This window comes from Mixophyes fleayi, chromosome 12 (genome assembly GCF_038048845.1).
Source record: "Mixophyes fleayi isolate aMixFle1 chromosome 12, aMixFle1.hap1, whole genome shotgun sequence".
NCBI classification, from domain to species: Eukaryota; Metazoa; Chordata; class Amphibia; order Anura; family Limnodynastidae; genus Mixophyes; species Mixophyes fleayi.
The window spans coordinates 5,893,100-5,908,460 of NC_134413.1; the positions used below are offsets into that span (position 1 = coordinate 5,893,100).

General features: G+C 42.1%; 1 long non-coding RNA gene across 1 annotated transcript in view; it reads left to right on the forward strand.

Annotated features, from left to right (window-relative positions):
- The first annotated feature begins 427 nt into the window (after positions 1-427).
- Positions 428-15,361, forward strand: part of LOC142108738 (uncharacterized) — a 44,731-nt gene continuing 29,797 nt past the window's right edge. Inside the window, exons 1-2 of the long non-coding RNA XR_012680219.1 lie at positions 428-635; positions 1,325-1,402. This is a non-coding gene — a long non-coding RNA (uncharacterized LOC142108738). The remainder of the gene's footprint in view (positions 636-1,324; positions 1,403-15,361) is intronic.

Sequence of the window (15,361 nt, forward strand, 5' to 3'; positions counted from 1 at the left end):
TGGGGGCATTTATTGTCTTGTAATTTATTTGTATAGGTAAAGGCGTAACACTAAGGCAGAAGTGGTGGGATTTTCATGTGAATAATCAAGTGTTTGAAGTAATATCATGATTGCATAATATATGTTTATATTTGGCCACATTGCAGGCAGACTATTGCTACTAGTTACACAGATGTATACAGCTCAATGAAACATTCATTTATTTATTTTTTTTAAATTACGAGCAATATTCCTGCAAAATAATTAAAATAAAGATTTAATTCCGTCACGTAAATGAGGACTATATGGATAGATGGATATAATGTTCTCCCTCTTTCTCTTGTTTTGGTATGTCATCATTTCTTTGTTTAATTTATTCCCACTTCACTCTCAATTATTATTTAAAATCTCTGCTTTTTCAGTGACAGCCAAGATGCGATGATTCTTTCAGATGTTTCTGCCAATGATGTCTTTGACTGGCTTGATAGAAGGAAGCCTGTTTCAGAGGAACACAGAAATCGTTTTCAAAGGCTTACCTTGCAGACAAACCTCTTCCTTAAAAACTTTCGTATCGTGCTTTTTTTTTTTCTTTTTTCTTTGGTCTTAATTTACTGTGTCCATCGGCCTTCTAAAATCACCTGCAGCCTTGTCTAGAGGTAAGAAAATACCTAATGGAGCACATTGACCAGATACCTTGTTCATCCTTGGCATCTAACAATGGGCTAGAAATCTATAATGCATAGACTATATGTCTGTTATTTTCACTATGTTACGAAAAAAGGAAAGGCATTATGATTCACAGTTGTCATTATTCATACCGCATGCCTTATATATATATATATATATATATATATATATATATATATATATATATATATATATATATATATATATATACACCTTGTGCAAATGCAACTTTTAATTTATCACCAATAACCTGCCTATTTACATTTCACCTTGTGTTTTTTACAATGTACAACAGTTTCAATGTTTACTTGTTTCTTTCTGTTTTGTGAATAAACAAAATGTTTCCTCTTACTTATTTACAATTAAACTTCCTCACTCTAGTTATGTATTAAGCATTTTAAAGAAATTCAAAACACACAAGTTATTCTATTTTAAATTTAAACAAAGCATAGGCTGCAGTATTTGAATTCTCTGAGTGATGTACAATATTAAATAACAATGAAATAGATAATATCGATACTGTTTACATATTGATCTTTTGTTCTCTGGGGGCTGATTTCTGAAGGTTTCCTGTTAGCATACATTTAATTTGTTAAATTCTCTTTAATGGTTTTCTAAAGAAAGAGACATTACTTCTGGGTTCTATGTTTTTTTTCAGCTGTAAAACAATTTCAGACGACTCAAACATCAGAAAAATTCCAAGTGCCTTAGACAAGATTTAAAGATCCGCAGTCAGGTATATGAGACAGTGTTATAGGCAGCAAAATGAATTAACATCTATAATAGAAGAAAAAGACAGTTGTTAATGTATCGGTGTCATTTACACCAGCGGTAATATTATCAAACAGTCCAAAAAAATAATAAATGTATCTATCCTCCTTTTATTAGGGAAAGGGCTATTAACCATGCAAGATCTGAAAAGTGTCTAAGGATTTATGACTCCTTGTGAAGTAATGTCATTTAATAACTAATAAACTGATGATAAGTCCGTGTGCATCTATTGTAGTTTGGCTCTGTAAGTTATAAGTGCTGAGAAATTAAATAGAAAAATGTATTAATGGTCGAGCAGATTCCAATATGTCTTGAAAAGAGATACAATGTTTCAGTTTTTTTCCAGATTTGACAATTATGTCACATTTAATACTTGTAGCCTGTTTTTTTATACCTCCAAATAATATACATTTGACAGTGCTATTGAAAAGGGGCAGAACAACATTACTCATAATGAAAGTTAAAGGGTCACAATTTGCATACATTTCCCCAAATGAACTTTTCAGATCTTCTGGTTCCCTCAGGGGTTTTAACTTAAGGTATCTTTTCCTCTGATTGCCTAATTCAAATCGTAGGTGACATGCAAACTTTTGAAGTGAAATAAGTAAAAATAAAAGTGCTAGATCTTGTTATTATATTTTATTAGTTTTAATTTGATTTAATTTTGCTTCCCTCATGTTGGTAAAAATTGTTTGGAATTATCGTTTTAATTCTACATTTCACTGTTAAAAAATAAATAAACTCATATTAAAAACTAGGACTACTTTCTGCATATTGCTTGTACTCAAACAAGATTGTAAGAAGTTTAAAGCTCCCAGGTAAATTATAGAAGAGTTTTTCTCACAAGGGGATTCGGTATAATTGGCTTAAAGGCTTAGAACTGTACGTGAACACAGGAAAACATCCTCATCTGAACAGCAAAGCAATGCTTCTAGGAGATAATTCAAAGTAACCATCCAAATATAGCCTGTGAAAAGTGCCATAAACATTTACCTATGGTTTTAAATTGATGTAATTAACAGCTGACGAAATGTGTGTTTTACATGTTTTGCTTTTCCCTTCTACATATGTATATATATATTTTTTTAAAGTAAAATCACATTTTCTTACTTGTATGTTTTGTTTATATCAATGCACTCAACCACTGTCTGTATTATGCTATTATTATTTTGCATTACACATATATAGTGTTTCAATTATACACAGAATGAAAGGCAGTTTTATGTGATTGGAATGCAGACGGAGTTAAGAAGATGAATTAATAGTCTACAAAAATTAGCTCTATTAGACAATCTGGAGCAGCTTGGCAGAACGCCTGCCTATTTTTGCATGAACATTTGTTAACTGCTGATGGAAAATTCAGCTCTTCTTAGGTGACGAGATATATTTGCTTTTGGATGGAATTAAAGAGCCTAAAAGCCATTGACGTGCTGTTGAACTGTCCGTCATCCTGTAGCCGTCAGAATGAACTTCTCTGAAAAATACAAGAACCTGTTTTGTTTTTTTTCATTTGAAAACGTCAACAGCTGACACTAGTTTAGCAAAAATAATATTGAGCCTAAAATCTAGCGTATTTACCCAAAGAGAGGGCAAGGTTTCTGCAATGCAATTGTAATCCTGAGTTTTATGTATACGTGAAAAGCGAATTTCTAAGCATACAAGTGCCTGGTGATCTTACTCTTAAAGACAGTGGGTGCTTATATTAAAAAAATATACAGTATTTATTCTCTACTGTGTGTAGTCACCCCGCCCTACCCTTGCCCACAAAGCTTTATCAACTTCGCTTCCACCTAGCCACCAAAATACACATCAGAGAACCTCAGATAAGAGCGACAGAGGTACAACAACAATAAAACGGTAGAAATACGTCAACACGTCTACTTACATCTCATTGCATATTCTTAACATGCAACACTATCTATTCTCCCTCCACACAATGAGCAGGGAGATGAGAATGATTTTTTACTGTATTGCAGAGCAGCTGACAAGGAAACTGTAAACAGTCATATTTCATGTCTGAATGGTAGAGAACCTAGGAAAAAGGATTAGAACAAGCGATTGTTTCATTAGTCAAGCCTTTGAATTTGCATCTACAGCTCGATTCACATCAGTCTGCTTTTGTCTTGGCACAAAGTGTGAATCCAGGAGTCTATACGAAGTTGTTGAACAAGTACAAGTGATTTGTGAAATCGGGTAAAATTATAAAAAGTACACTAGAGAATGAATCGCTACTGGGCCGCTACCAAGGAGCGGCCCAGACCCTGACCCGATCATCGTAAATTTAAATTCTTAAGCATATTACGTAAAAGTGTCCATGTTTAATGTAAAGGTTGGCAGGTCAGTGAGGTCCGGTTGTCCTCACATTATAATATCTGCACACTGCAGAATGCATTATTCATGCACTGGGCAAGATTCTATATCATTCATGGTTACCAGATTTAAAAAAGTTAAATCCAGTGACAGAAAATATATTCATCACGCATCACAGCAACAATTATTAAAACTACACCCCTTAAGCCCACAATCTTCAGAAACTTCCAAATTGTCCTTACAACTTGGCCGTGTGTCCGTGCACAGTTCTCAACCAACACTGCTATATATGAGACATAGTGCTGCCTCCACCTCTCTATACACTGCTATATATGAGACATAGTGTTGCCTCCACCTCTCTACACACTGCCATATATGAGACATAGTGCTGCCTCCACCTCTCTACACACTGCTATATATGAGACATAGTGCTGCCTCCACCTCTCTACACACTGCCATATATGAGACATAGTGCTGCCTCCACTTCTCTACACACTGTTATATATGAGACATAGTGCTGCCTCCACCTCTCTACACACTGCTATATATGAGACATAGTGCTGCCTCCACCTCTCTACACACTGCTATATATGAGACATAGTGCTGCCTCCACCACTCTATACACTGTTATATATGAGACATAGTGCTGCCTCCACCTCTCTATACACTGCTATATATGAGACATAGTGCTGCCTCAACCTCTCTACACACTGCTATATATGAGACATAGTGCTGCCTCCACCACTCTATACACTGCTATATATGAGACATAGTGCTGCCTCCTCCTCTCTACACACTGCTATATATGAGACATAGTGCTGCCTCCACCTCTCTACACACTGTTATATATGAGACATAGTGCTGCCTCCACCTCTCTACACACTGCTATATATGAGACATAGTGCTGCCTCCACCTCTTTACACACTGCTATATATGAGACATAGTGCTGCCTCCTCCTCTCTACACACTGCTATATATGAGACATAGTGCTGCCTCCACCTCTCTACACACTGCTATATATGAGACATAGTGCTGCCTCCACCTCTGTACACACTGCTATATATGAGACATAGTGCTGCTTCCACCTCTCTATACACTGCTATATATGAGACATAGTGCTGCCACCACCACTCTATACACTGCTATATATGAGACATAGTGCTGCCTCCACCACTCTATACACTGCTATATATGAGTCATAGTGCTGCCTCCACCACTCTATACACTGCTATATATGAGACATAGTGCTGCCTCCACCACTCTATACCCTGCTATATATGAGACATAGTGCTGCCTCCACCTCTCTACACACTGCTATATATGAGTCATAGTGCTGCCTCCACCACTCTACACACTGCTATATATGAGTCATAGTGCTGCCTCCACCATTCTATACACTGCTATATATGAGACATAGTGCTGCCTCCACCACTCTACACACTTCTATATATGAGTCATAGTGCTGCCTCCACCACTCTATACACTGCTATATATGAGACATAGTGCTGCCTCCACCTCTGTACACACTGTTATATATGAGACATAGTGCTGCCTCCACCTCTCTACACACTGTTATATATGAGACATAGTGCTGCCTCCACCTCTCTACACACTGTTATATATGAGACATAGTGCTGCCTCCACCTCTCTACACACTGCTATATATGAGACATAGTACTGACTCCTCCTCTGTACACACTGCTATATATGAGACATAGTGCTGCCTCCACCTCTCTACACACTGTTATATATGAGACATAGTGCTGACTCCACCTCTGTACACACTGCTATATATGAGACATAGTGCTGACTCCACCTCTGTACACACTGTTATATATGAGCAGGGCCGCCGAGAGGGGGGGGGAGCGGGTACATTTTACCCGGGCCCGGCCATGCCAGGGGGAACGGGCCGGGCCCTTGCTGCTATTTTTTGTCATTTTTTTTTTTTATTTTATTTTTTTGTATTTTGCGTATTTTTATTTTTTTAAAAAAAAAATTCCCGCGGGGTAGGGGGAGGGGGGGGGCGTTGGTGGGGGGAGCTATAAGAAATAAAAAAAAAAAAAAAAAATCAATACTCACGTGACCGCGGCGCCGCGTCCCTCCTCTCCTGTCTTCTCCATTCACACTGACTGTCGGGCGTGACGTCATCAAGTCACGCCCGGCAGTCAGTCAGTGAGGAGCGCCGCAGCCTGACAAGACCAAAGAAGAAGAAAGAAGAGAAGACAGAAGAGAAGAGAAGAAAAGAAAGAAGCTGACAAAAGGTAAGGAAAGAAACTGAGAGGCACAGAGGAGGAAAAGAGAGGGACAGAGGAGGAAAAGAGAGGCACAGAGGAGGAAAAGAGAGGCACAGGGGAGGAAAAGAGAGGCACAGAGGAGGAAAAGAGAGGCACAGAGGAGGAAAAGAGGGGCACAGAGGAGGAAAAGAGAGGCACAGAGGAGGAAAAGAGGGGCACAGAGGAGGAAAAGAGGGGCACAGAGGAGGAAAAGAGAGGCACAGAGGAGGAAAAGAGAGGCACAGAGGAGGAAAAGAGAGGCACAGAGGAGGAAAAGAGAGGCACAGAGGAGGAAAAGAGAGGCACAGAGGAGGAAAAGAGGGGCACAGAGGAGGAAAAGAGGGGCACAGAGGAGGAAAAGAGGGGCACAGAGGAGGAAAAGAGGGGCACAGAGGAGGAAAAGAGAGGCACAGAGGAGGAAAAGAGGGGCAGAGAGGCACAGAGGAGGAAAAGAGGGGCAGAGAGGCACAGAGGAGGAAAAGAGGGGCAGAGAGGCACAGAGGAGGAAAACAGGGGCAGAGAGGCACAGAGGAGGAAAACAGCGGCAGAGAGGCACAGAGTTATAAAAAAAAGGGGCAAAGAGGCACAGAGTGAATAAAAAGGGGGGAAAGCAGCATGGAGGGCGCAGTGTAGTTGTGATGGGGCTTGTTGCAATGTAGTGTGTGTGCGGTAGGTGGTGGCTAATTAATGGGCGCTATTTTGTTTGTAGGGTGATGGTGAGGCAATTTAATAGTGGGGATTATTAATTTAAGATGGGGTGATTTGGGGCCTATTGAATGTGGAGGTGAGTTTGGGGAGGATGAGGTCTATTTATTAAATGTGACTATGAATTATTTAATGGCAGTGATGGTTGCGGGAAATAGGTATTGCTAGGCTGTTTGCATGACGGGAAATAGGTTTATTTATTACATGTGAATTCTATTATTTTAATGTTGGGGCTGGAGGAAGGCCTAATTATTAATCGTGGGTGCTATTGATTTAACGCTGCGTCTGACTGAAATTTTCTAAATGTAGCCATTTTTTTCCCAAATAGGTCCTTCTACATTCCAAGATCCAGGCAAGCCACAACTAAAGAAACCAGCAGCCTCGGGTGGAGAAAGTGAGAAGAACAGGTAGGACAGAGCAGCATAGTGTGTGAAATGTTGTGATTCTAGTAGGGACAATACCAATGTTTGGTGAGCCCAGTGGGCGCAGGCCAAGACTGAACTGTTTGTGTACACACTGCATTCTTTGTATACTACACTGTGGTGCTGGATGTCTTAAAAGTCAGGAGTGCTTGGACATATGTGACGCTGTGGTGAATTCAGGACCTAGTGATTTTGATGTGCTAGCTATGCGCCCAACGGTGCATTGCCACGGCCCCAAATGTATGACCACATTCCCGAAAATTTTTGCACCGTCGTTAGGCTAGCCACGCCCCAATGGCGCATTGACACGCCCCTGAATGTATGACCAAACCCGCTTCGTGTTTTTTGCGCCGCCGTTAGGCGGCGCAAAAAATTTTTAGGGCTTACTCAACTATGGGGGGGCCCCATGAGTTTGTTGTACCCGGGCCCTGAATTCCTCTTGGCAGCCCTGTATATGAGACATAGTGCTGCCTCCACCTCTGTACACACTGCTATATATGAGACATAGTGCTGCTTCCACCTCTCTACACACTGTTATATATGAGACATAGTGCTGCCTCCACCTCTCTACACACTGTTATATATGAGACATAGTGCTGCCTCCTCCTCTCTACACACTGCTATATATGAGACATAGTGCTGCCTCCACCTCTCTACACACTGCTATATATGAGACATAGTGCTGCCTCCTCCTCTCTACACACTGCTATATATGAGACATAGTGCTGCCTCCTCCTCTCTACACACTGCTATATATGAGACATAGTGCTGCCTCCACCTCTCTATACACTGCTATATATGAGACATAGTGCTGCTTCCACCTCTCTACACACTGCTATATATGAGACATAGTGCTGACTCCACCTCTCTATACACTGCTATATATGAGACATAGTGCTGCCTCCACCTCTCTACACACTGCTATATATGAGACATAGTGCTGCCTCAACCTCTCTACACACTGCTATATATGAGACATAGTGCTGCCTCCACCTCTCTACACCCTGCTATATATGAGACATAGTGCTGACTCCTCCTCTCTATACACTGCTATATATGAGACATAGTGCTGACTCCTCCTCTGTACACACTGTTATATATGAGACATAGTGCTGACTCCTCCTCTGTAAACACTGCTATATATGAGACATAGTGCTGACTCCTCCTCTGTACACACTGTTATATATGAGACATAGTGCTGCCTCCACCTCTCTACACACTGTTATATATGAGACATAGTGCTGACTCCTCCTCTCTATACACTGCTATATATGAGACATAGTGCTGCCTCCTCCTCTGTACACACTGCTATATATGAGACATAGTGCTGCCTCCTCCTCTGTACACACTGCTATATATGAGACATAGTGCTGACTCCTCCTCTGTACACACTGCTATATATGAGACATAGTGCTGCCTCCACCTCTGTACACACTGCTATATATGAGACATAGTGCTGCCTCCACCTCTCTACACACTGCTATATATGAGACATAGTGCTGCCTCCACCACTCTATACACTGCTATATATGAGACTTAGTGCTGCCTCCACCACTCTATACACTGCTATATATGAGACATAGTGCTGACTCCTCCTCTCTACACACTGCTATATATGAGACATAGTGCTGCCTCCACCACTCTACACACTGCTATATATGAGACATAGTGCTGCCTCCACCTCTGTACACACTGCTATATATGAGACATAGTGCTGCCTCCACCTCTCTACACACTGCTATATATGAGACATAGTGCTGCCTCCACCACTCTATACACTGCTATATATGAGACATAGTGCTGCCTCCACCACTCTATACACTGCTATATATGAGACATAGTGCTGCCTCCACCTCTCTATACACTGCTATATATGAGACATAGTGCTGCCTCCACCTCTCTACACACTGTTATATATGAGACATAGTGCTGCTTCCACCTCTCTACATACTGTTATATATGAGACATAGTGCTGACTCCTCCTCTCTACACACTGTTATATATGAGACATAGTGCTGACTCCTCCTCTCTACACACTGCTATATATGAGACATAGTGCTGACTCCTCCTCTCTACACACTGCTATATATGAGACATAGTGCTGCTTCCACCTCTCTACATACTGTTATATATGAGACATAGTGCTGACTCCACCTCTCTTTACACTGCTATATATGAGACATAGTGCTGCTTCCACCTCTCTATACACTGCTATATATGAGACATAGTGCTGCTTCCACCTCTCTACACACTGTTATATATGAGACATAGTGCTGCTTCCACCTCTCTATACACTGCTATATATGAGACATAGTGCTGCTTCCACCTCTCTATACACTGCTATATATGAGACATAGTGCTGCCTCCACCTCTCTACACACTGTTATATATGAGACATAGTGCTGCCTCCACCTCTCTACACACTGTTATATATGAGACATAGTGCTGCCTCCACCACTCTACACACTGCTATATATGAGACATAGTGCTGACTCCTCCTCTCTATACACTGCTATATATGAGTCATAGTGCTGCCACCACCACTCTATACACTGCTATATATGAGACATAGTGCTGCCTCCACCTCTCTACACACTGTTATATATGAGATATAGTGCTGCCTCCACCTCTCTACACACTGCTATATATGAGACATAGTGCTGCCTCCACCTCTCTACACACTGCTATATATGAGACATAGTGCTGCCTCAACCTCTCTACACACTGCTATATATGAGACATAGTGCTGCCTCCACCTCTCTACACACTGCTATATATGAGACATAGTGCTGCCTCCACCTCTCTACACACTGCTATATATGAGACATAGTGCTGCCTCCACCACTCTACACACTGTTATATATGAGATATAGTGCTGCCTCCACCTCTCTACACACTGTTATATATGAGACATAGTGCTGACTCCACCTCTCTACACACTGCTATATATGAGACATAGTACTGACTCCTCCTCTGTACACACTGCTATATATGAGACATAGTGCTGCCTCCACCTCTCTATACACTGCTATATATGAGATATAGTGCTGCTTCCACCTCTCTACACACTGCTATATATGAGACATAGTGCTGCCTCCACCTCTCTACACACTGTTATATATGAGACATAGTGCTGACTCCTCCTCTCTATACACTGCTATATATGAGACATAGTGCTGACTCCACCTCTCTACACACTGCTATATATGAGACATAGTGCTGCCTCCTCCTCTCTACACACTGCTATATATGAGACATAGTGCTGCCTCCTCCTCTCTACACACTGCTATATATGAGACATAGTGCTGCCTCCACCTCTCTACACACTGCTATATATGAGACATAGTGCTGCTTCCACCTCTCTACACACTGCTATATATGAGACATAGTGCTGACTCCACCTCTCTATACACTGCTATATATGAGACATAGTGCTGCCTCCACCTCTCTACACACTGCTATATATGAGACATAGTGCTGCCTCAACCTCTCTACACACTGCTATATATGAGACATAGTGCTGCCTCCACCTCTCTACACCCTGCTATATATGAGACATAGTGCTGACTCCTCCTCTCTATACACTGCTATATATGAGACATAGTGCTGACTCCTCCTCTGTACACACTGTTATATATGAGACATAGTGCTGACTCCTCCTCTGTACACACTGCTATATATGAGACATAGTGCTGACTCCTCCTCTGTACACACTGTTATATATGAGACATAGTGCTGCCTCCACCTCTCTACACACTGTTATATATGAGACATAGTGCTGACTCCTCCTCTCTATACACTGCTATATATGAGACATAGTGCTGCCTCCTCCTCTGTACACACTGCTATATATGAGACATAGTGCTGCCTCCTCCTCTGTACACACTGCTATATATGAGACATAGTGCTGACTCCTCCTCTGTACACACTGCTATATATGAGACATAGTGCTGCCTCCACCTCTGTACACACTGCTATATATGAGACATAGTGCTGCCTCCACCTCTCTACACACTGCTATATATGAGACATAGTGCTGCCTCCACCACTCTATACACTGCTATATATGAGACTTAGTGCTGCCTCCACCACTCTATACACTGCTATATATGAGACATAGTGCTGACTCCTCCTCTCTACACACTGCTATATATGAGACATAGTGCTGCCTCCACCACTCTACACACTGCTATATATGAGACATAGTGCTGCCTCCACCTCTGTACACACTGCTATATATGAGACATAGTGCTGCCTCCACCTCTCTACACACTGCTATATATGAGACATAGTGCTGCCTCCACCACTCTATACACTGCTATATATGAGACTTAGTGCTGCTTCCACCTCTGTACACACTGCTATATATGAGACATAGTGCTGCCTCCACCACTCTATACACTGCTATATATGAGACATAGTGCTGCCTCCACCTCTCTATACACTGCTATATATGAGACATAGTGCTGCCTCCACCTCTCTACACACTGCTATATATGAGACATAGTGCTGCCTCCACCTCTCTACACACTGTTATATATGAGACATAGTGCTGCTTCCACCTCTCTACACACTGTTATATATGAGACATAGTGCTGACTCCTCCTCTCTACACACTGTTATATATGAGACATAGTGCTGACTCCTCCTCTCTACACACTGCTATATATGAGACATAGTGCTGACTCCTCCTCTCTACACACTGTTATATATGAGACATAGTGCTGCTTCCACCTCTCTACATACTGTTATATATGAGACATAGTGCTGACTCCACCTCTCTTTACACTGCTATATATGAGACATAGTGCTGCTTCCACCTCTCTATACACTGCTATATATGAGACATAGTGCTGCTTCCACCTCTCTACACACTGTTATATATGAGACATAGTGCTGCTTCCACCTCTCTATACACTGCTATATATGAGACATAGTGCTGCTTCCACCTCTCTATACACTGCTATATATGAGACATAGTGCTGCCTCCACCTCTCTACACACTGTTATATATGAGACATAGTGCTGCCTCCACCTCTCTACACACTGTTATATATGAGACATAGTGCTGCCTCCACCACTCTACACACTGCTATATATGAGACATAGTGCTGACTCCTCCTCTCTATACACTGCTATATATGAGTCATAGTGCTGCCACCACCACTCTATACACTGCTATATATGAGACATAGTGCTGCCTCCACCTCTCTACACACTGTTATATATGAGATATAGTGCTGCCTCCACCTCTCTACACACTGCTATATATGAGACATAGTGCTGACTCCTCCTCTCTACACACTGCTATATATGAGACATAGTGCTGCCTCCACCACTCTATACACTGCTATATATGAGACATAGTGCTGCTTCCACCTCTCTACACACTGTTATATATGAGACATAGTGCTGACTCCACCTCTCTATACACTGCTATATATGAGACATAGTGCTGCCTCCACCTCTCTATACACTCCTATATATGAGACATAGTGCTGCCTCCACCTCTCTATACACTGCTATATATGAGACATAGTGCTGCCTCCACCACTCTACACACTGCTATATATGAGACATAGTGCTGCCTCCACCTCTCTACACACTGCTATATATGAGACATAGTGCTGCCTCCACCTCTCTACACCCTGCTATATATGAGACATAGTGCTGACTCCTCCTCTCTACACACTGCTATATATGAGACATAGTGCTGCTTCCACCTCTCTACACACTGCTATATATGAGACATAGTGCTGCCTCCACCTCTCTACACACTGCTATATATGAGACATAGTGCTGCTTCCACCTCTCTACACACTGCTATATATGAGACATAGTGCTGCCTCCACCTCTCTACACACTGCTATATATGAGACATAGTGCTGACTCCTCCTCTGTACACACTGTTATATATGAGACATAGTGCTGCCTCCACCTCTCTACACACTGTTATATATGAGACATAGTGCTGACTCCTCCTCTCTATACACTGTTATATATGAGACATAGTGCTGCCTCCTCCTCTGTACACACTGCTATATATGAGACATAGTGCTGCCTCCTCCTCTGTACACACTGCTATATATGAGACATAGTGCTGACTCCTCCTCTGTACACACTGCTATATATGAGACATAGTGCTGCTTCCACCTCTCTACACACTGTTATATATGAGACATAGTGCTGACTCCTCCTCTCTACACACTGCTATATATGAGACATAGTGCTGCCTCCACCACTCTACACACTGCTATATATGAGACATAGTGCTGCCTCCACCTCTGTACACACTGCTATATATGAGACATAGTGCTGCCTCCACCTCTCTACACACTGCTATATATGAGACATAGTGCTGCCTCCACCACTCTATACACTGCTATATATGAGACTTAGTGCTGCCTCCTCCTCTCTACACACTGCTATATATGAGACATAGTGCTGACTCCTCCTCTCTACACACTGCTATATATGAGACATAGTGCTGCCTCCACCACTCTACACACTGCTATATATGAGACATAGTGCTGCCTCCACCTCTGTACACACTGCTATATATGAGACATAGTGCTGCCTCCACCTCTCTACACACTGCTATATATGAGACATAGTGCTGCCTCCACTACTCTATACACTGCTATATATGAGTCATAGTGCTGACTCCTCCTCTCTACACACTGCTATATATGAGACATAGTGCTGACTCCTCCTCTCTACACACTGCTATATATGAGACATAGTGCTGACTCCTCCTCTCTACACACTGCTATATATGAGACATAGTGCTGCTTCCACCTCTCTACATACTGTTATATATGAGACATAGTGCTGACTCCACCTCTCTTTACACTGCTATATATGAGACATAGTGCTGACTCCTCCTCTCTACACACTGTTATATATGAGACATAGTGCTGCTTCCACCTCTCTACACACTGCTATATATGAGACATAGTGCTGCTTCCACCTCTCTACACACTGTTATATATGAGACATAGTGCTGCCTCCACCTCTCTACACACTGTTATATATGAGACATAGTGCTGCCTCCACCACTCTACACACTGCTATATATGAGACATAGTGCTGCCTCCACCTCTCTACACACTGCTATATATGAGACATAGTGCGGACTCCTCCTCTCTACACACTGCTATATATGAGACATAGTGCTGACTCCTCCTCTCTACACACTGCTATATATGAGACATAGTGCTGCCTCCACCACTCTATACACTGCTATATATGAGACATAGTGCTGCTTCCACCTCTCTACACACTGTTATATATGAGACATAGTGCTGACTCCACCTCTCTATACACTGCTATATATGAGACATAGTGCTGCCTCCACCTCTCTATACACCCCTATATATGAGACATAGTGCTGCCTCCACCTCTCTATACACTGCTATATATGAGACATAGTGCTGCCTCCACCACTCTACACACTACTATATATGAGACATAGTGCTGCCTCCACCTCTCTACACACTGCTATATATGAGACATAGTGCGGACTCCTCCTCTCTACACACTGCTATATATGAGACATAGTGCGGACTCCTCCTCTCTACACACTGCTATATATGAGACATAGTGCTGCCTCCACCACTCTATACACTGCTATATATGAGACATAGTGCGGACTCCTCCTCTCTACACACTGCTATATATGAGACATAGTGCTGCCTCCACCACTCTATACACTGCTATATATGAGACATAGTGCTGACTCCTCCTCTGTACACACTGTTATATATGAGACATAGTGCTGCCTCCACCTCTCTACACACTGTTATATATGAGACATAGTGCTGACTCCTCCTCTCTATACACTGTTATATATGAGACATAGTGCTGCCTCCTCCTCTGTACACACTGCTATATATGAGACATAGTGCTGCCTCCTCCTCTGTACACACTGCTATATATGAGACATAGTGCTGACTCCTCCTCTGTACACACTGCTATATATGAGACATAGTGCTGCTTCCACCTCTCTACACACTGTTATATATGAGACATAGTGCTGACTCCTCCTCTCTACACACTGCTATATATGAGACATAGTGCTGCCTCCACCTCTCTACACACTGCTATATATGAGACATAGTGCTGCCTCCACCTCTCTACACACTGCTATATATGAGACATAGTGCTGCCTCCACCACTCTACACACTGCTATATATGAGACATAGTGCTGCCT